The sequence below is a fragment of the Lipophrys pholis genome (genome assembly GCF_963383615.2).
Source record: "Lipophrys pholis genome assembly, chromosome: 7".
Taxonomy (NCBI): Eukaryota; Metazoa; Chordata; class Actinopteri; order Blenniiformes; family Blenniidae; genus Lipophrys; species Lipophrys pholis.
Window position 1 is genome coordinate 29596295 of NC_137638.1, and position 6000 is coordinate 29602294.

At 41.1% G+C, this 6000-nt stretch overlaps 1 protein-coding gene across 1 annotated transcript in view; it reads right to left on the reverse strand.

Moving 5' to 3' along the window:
* The window catches only part of pdzd2 (PDZ domain containing 2), a 51364-nt gene extending 45931 nt beyond the window's left edge, over positions 1-5433 (reverse strand). Inside the window, exon 1 of the mRNA XM_080467576.1 lies at positions 5137-5433. The gene's annotated coding sequence lies outside the window, so the exon portion shown is untranslated. The remainder of the gene's footprint in view (positions 1-5136) is intronic.
* Positions 5434-6000: the final 567 nt, after the last annotated feature.

Below are 6000 nucleotides of genomic sequence, written 5' to 3' on the forward strand. Positions count from 1 at the left end.
TGGACTATCCCAACGTGAAAGGTCCCTTAAGCCCCATTTATACAGCAACAATTTCTAGTGAAAACACAAAACTTTAGCTGCGTTCTGGGTCTACGTTTACTCGACAACGGTGCTCCGAGCCACTGAAAGCACAACTTTTGGAAAACCACTCCCAAAGGGGAACTCTGTGAAAACGCATGGGGTTTGTGTAAACAAGCGAAAGACACTTTCTGGAAACGATCTGACCGTCTCCTTGTTGATGGTGGAAATGCTGCTGCGGCACATGCTCACCATGGCTGCCGTAAATAGTAGATGGACAATAACAAACATGGCAGCCTCCAGAGAGACATGACTCCCTGTCCATTTTCTAGTTTTATAGTCCATATTGATAGTTTGATAGTCACCTGTAACGGCATCCATAAAGAGATACTTCATTATTGAGAATGACAAATATAAGACACTGTAAATTACGTTCTGCCAAAAGATCGAGGAGAAAGATAGTTCATAAAACACCAGCAACTTCACCTCCAGAGAGATTTCGACCAGCAGAGAGGGATGTCGCTCAGCAGTTTAACTGCTCAGCACTTGACTCCAAGCCGTGCTTCATGCTCAATACTGAAGAGTTTCGCAGCTCACAAACCAGCGATGCTACATGCTAAACATGATTAAAGTATAAGTGTCGTGTATGTTGTAGGCTGTTGGAGGTGTGCTTATCAACGCTGTGTGGAGGTTTGTGGCGATACATAACCTTTGCACATCGTTTGCATATGAAGTATGAATTAGGCTTTATGGCATTTAATAAGTACTTGTATTGGTACTCAGTATCGGCAGGTAGCTGAAGGTTAGTACTAGTCCTTTAAAGTGCTATCGGTGCATCCCTAATATTTATTTTTCTTTCTAATTTCCATGTACTTCTTTCTAATTTCCATGTACTTCACAAAGGATGTTTTTCTTTGTTTACTCCAAACTGTGATCTCCCACAGTGACGACAGAGACATTAGAAGCAGCCCCAGTGACTTAAACAAGCCAAAAATTTATGGTTTTGGTGTTCCTGTGATTTCCTTATACGTTAAGAAACGTGACGTTTATTCAGAGTCCTTTAGACTTCTGTTGACCTACATCTGACTGGTTCGTGAAGGTGGTGAAGCTGGGAATGATCAGAGTGGTCTGGATGGCAGCCTCGAGATGTAAAAGCGATCACATTATTTCATACTGAGGTCATTTTTTAAGCCGGAGCCAGAAGAGCTTGGGAAAAAAACACTGAATAGAGTAACAGAGAGCAGAGATTTCCTCCGCAGGAATGCAGAAGGTACACTGGTCTGAAAGCATGTTAATCCTGACAGAGACGGAGGGCAAATCAAACAGATGTGTCTGACAGACAGATGTGCTCAACAGAAAGGGGGGGGGGGGGGGGGGGCATCATGTGTGCTTTTCACTTTCAAACGCCAGTCAAGTGATGCACCAATGTTGATTTTACCAACATGAGCAAACAATCGTCTCCACACATGTAAAAAAAAAAAATCTATATTTTTCACGTTTCTGTGGTTATTGTGCCATTTTGAAAGAAATTCCAACTCTTTGTGAAATTGACCCCGTTTACACGTCAACGTTTGAAGCGAAAACGCATCAACTTTGTTTCAGAAAACGTTCTTGTTTAGACAGCGATGTTCTGAAAACCATGTCAACACAAATCATTTACATGTTCCACATGTAAATAACAAATAGAGAAACCATTCAAATGAGAAATACATTTGTATTTAAATGTTTATCTCTTTCATGCACATGCAATCCGTAATATTAAATGATTGACATGTTTTAAAAGTATTTTTCACGTTTTTTTAGTCATACCATTTCATATTTCCAGGCATGGTCATACTTTGCAGAATTGAATCAAGGTCAATTCAAACAACATGAGACAGTTGCACAAATAACAAGTGAATGTGAATGAAATTGCCTCATAATGCAAACACAGGATGCAGGAAAGATATTTTGACTTTTGGAAACGTGTTATACACATGAAAGTATTTCTAATGCTTTCATTGTAAACTTTCACAATTTCTGCCTAAGTTACAAAAACAGAATTTGAAATGAAATCACAATGAAAAACTGTACAAGGGTCACCATGGTCTAATATATGATATGTTGTAGTAAAATCATCAATGCTTCTTATTTATTTTGTTGTGATACTGATCAGCATTTCATGCACAATAACTTCCACAGCGAGCGCAGTAATTGTTCAGATGTAATTTCACACAGCAGGCAACTAACATGGAGGAAAAGTGAACAAAAGTAAGATTGAACACAGCTGGAAATGCTGGATGGTATAACCAGAAAAACATGAATATTTGGGTGCGACTCTGCAGCTGCAGATCTGGAAAGTTACCCATTACAAAAGAGTTGGGAGCATTCCCAGGCAAGAAACACAGTTAAAAAAAAAAATCTACATATAAATTACAAGTAGTGTTGTCATCGCCCTTATGAGCTATCACACGGAGGAAATTAGAGTTAATGGACTTCACCTCCGGGCATGTTTGCACCACTTCAGCTGTCTAATCCCACATCGTTTTCAGAACATAAACAAAAATGATCCATTTTCACGTCAAACTTTGTGTAAATGGGCCTTAAAGCGCTCTAAACCGTTCGTCACGTTCATCCATTCACAAACACACTCACACAGCAATGAACTCCACAGGGACCCATGTGGGGTTCAGGATACTTTGACACATGGGCAGTGCATGATAGGCGATCAAACCAACAACCTTTTGAGAAGAAGGCAACTTGCCAAACGATGCTTGTAAAGACAACATTGACCACATTGCTTCCGCACATCGTCTTTAGGAAATACTAATTGGTGCGTGCGTGAATATTGAATAAATGTTCAATGAAGTCAAATTAGTTTCTCGGAGCTCTCAGAAACTCTTTAATTCACAATTACTGATCACACTGTAAATTCAAGACAAACTACATAAATTAGTACTTGATAGCGTTGACAAGCAATATATACTTTTACCAGTGCATTTGAACTAAGGAGCCTGAACTCTCAGTAAACTACATCTGGTTGCACAGATCTAGAATGAGAAATGAGAAGAAACTCCCCAAACCAGGGATTAGAAATACCCTAAAAATGTTAAATGGTGTAACAACTAAAAAAATGGAACTATTTGTGCTTTGGAATGCATCTATATCTTTAACATTGGTAAAATGACTTATCATTTCTGTGTAGTGTGGTCTGACAATGGAAGAGGAAAGTTGCAAAATTCTGGTGTGACGACAGTTAAAAACGTAAACAACTACAAGTATGTTTATATTTTATATATTCACAATATAAATTGTTTTTCTCCATCCTGTGGTTCCAACATTGAAAAAAATACTCAGACAAATGACATTTAAACCAATTTATAAACAAATCCATGCTTTCAAGACACACTTCAGCTCAATGATCAAAGTTAAGCATTGTATTTCTCATTCAGCTACTTTTGAAATAAAGTGGAGAAAAACACTAAACATATTAGAGTCACTGACTTTCTCTCCAACAAATATGCATAGATGTTATTCCTGTGCACTTGGAGTCAATATAAGAAGAAATTGTACAATAGAACTGGAAAATCACTGGTGTAACCACAAGAAAAACATTTAGAAGTATCTTACATACACTATATTGCCAAAAGTATTTGCTCAGCTTTCCAATTCATTGATTTCAGGTGTTCCAATCACTTCCATGGCCACAGTGTATAAAATCAAGCACCTCAGCATGCAGACTATTTCTACAAACATGAGTGAGAGAAAGAGTCGCTCTGAGGAGCTCAGTGAACTCCAGCATGGAGCAGTGATAAGATGTCAGCGGCGCAACAAGTCCAGCCGGGAAATTTCCTCACAATCAACTGGTGGTACGAAAGTGGTACGAAAACAAAGTGCAAGTGTTTGTGAGCAGCATCACCTCGTCCATGGAAACTGACAGAGCAGGTCAGCGGATGCTGAGCAGCATAGTGTGCAGAGGTCAACAACTTTCTGCAGAGTCCACAGCTCCAGACCTCCAGAGATCGTCAGACGAGCACCAGAACAGAGCGCAGAGCTTCATGGAGGCTTTCCAAGGCCAAGCAGCTGCATCCAAGCCTCACATCACCAAGAGCAATGCAGAGCGCCGGAGGCAGTGGTGGAAAGCTCACCGACACTGGACTCTAGAACAGTGGAGACGAGTTCTCTGGAAGGACCAATCACACTTCTCCGTCTGGCAGTCTGATGGACAGTCTGGGCTTGGAGGTTCCCAGGAGAACAGTACTTGTCTGACTGCATTGTACCAAGTGGAAAGTGTAATGTGTAAAGTTTAGTGGGGGGGGGGGTTGTGATTTGTTCCAGTGAAAGAAACTCAATTCCATGCTCTGAACTTTGTGGGAACAGTTTAGAGACGGTCCCTTCCTGTGCTAACGTGACAAAGCGAGGTGCAGAAAGACCTGGGTGATCCAGTTTGAGTGTCCGGCACAGAGTCCTGACCTCAACCTGGTAGAAGAACACCTTCAGGATGAATTAGGGTGGAGACTGTGAGCCAGGCCTTCTCTTCCCACATCAGTGTCTGAACTCACAAATGGTCAAATGTTCCCATGAACACTCCTGAACCTTGTGGAAAACCTTCTTAGAAGAGTTGAAGCTGTTGGAGCTGCAGAGGATGGACCCACGTCATATTAAATCCTATGGTTGAAGAATGGGATGTTCAGTTCAGTTCAGTTCAGGCAGCAGAGCAAATACTTGGGCAATATAGTGTATTTCTGTTGACCGTTTTGTTGCATTTATTCCCACTTTTAGTACAAAAATTGCTGAGACAGCATTTCAAACATTAAAACTAAAATAAAGACAAGAGTGGAGATTTCAAACCTTTTCAAATCAATTGGAACAGCTTAGTAACAGTTTTAGTTTTTCCATCAACCCTTCGGATGAATTTCGAAAGGTCTCTTTTAAACAGAATAAAGCTCGTTAGAGAAGGAATGAGAAACTCATTTTAAAAAGCATTTTTGGAAGGAATTGAAGCGCACGAAGTTGTGAAGAGAAATAAACCGTCTCTCTGATGATCGTGATCGCTTCTATCAAAAACACACCATAAAACCGATTAACAAGCGCAGACTCTGTGTGAAATGATCCATTACATTAGAAACACCGCTGTACCTTTGGACATCAACATGCGCTCCGAAGACTCCAATTTCTTCTTCCGAGCGATAATCCATGTTGGAGTAGTTTCTCTCCCCCCTAAAGCACTTATTTACTACTTTTAAAGCGCTCTAACGGGAGATTGCGTGCAGGGACAATCCTGCAAAGCTGCGTGGAAGAAAAAAAAAAGTGTAGCTTCACAGTTGAAAACTGCGCTGAGCTGCAGAAAGACGCATCTAAGACGCGCACAGTTCCGTCCAAACTGCGCACATTAACGCACCGCGAGTCCTTTAATCGGTCTCAAATGCTTTGTGGAATTGATGAGCTTTCATTCAGCCGCCCTGTTCTCCTCTGCAGGCGGAGGGAGGAGTCTAATGTCCAGATTTTGTCGAGACGGCTGTTTTTGCCCTGAACTCCGCCTGCCAGGCGCGTCGTCCTCCAATCGGCTCCCGCAGCAGGAGCGCGGGCGCACACAGCCCCGCTCCAGTGGACGTACCACATCACCGATTCCCAACCGGGGGGTGGGGGGTGGGGGGATCCCACCAACCCTCTTGATATTTATGGCAGGGGTGTCAAACATGAAGCTCCGATTCGGCCAAACCACCAAAGACTTGGTCAGAATTGTTATTATTATTTATTTTTTAACAAATTTCTTAAGAGTAGTGGACACAACAAAACTCTGAGACCCGAGCTGAGATGTCGGTGAGGCTCCCAGGGAAGATAGCAAACTAGCTCTGCAACGATTATTTTGCTAATTGATAAATCTGTAAATTATTTTTAGCATTATTCAATTAGTTAGGCTTTTTTGAACAAACATTTTTTTTAGCCAAAGTGAATTATTAACAAACTATATTTTCATGATAAAAAAAGAACATTATATAG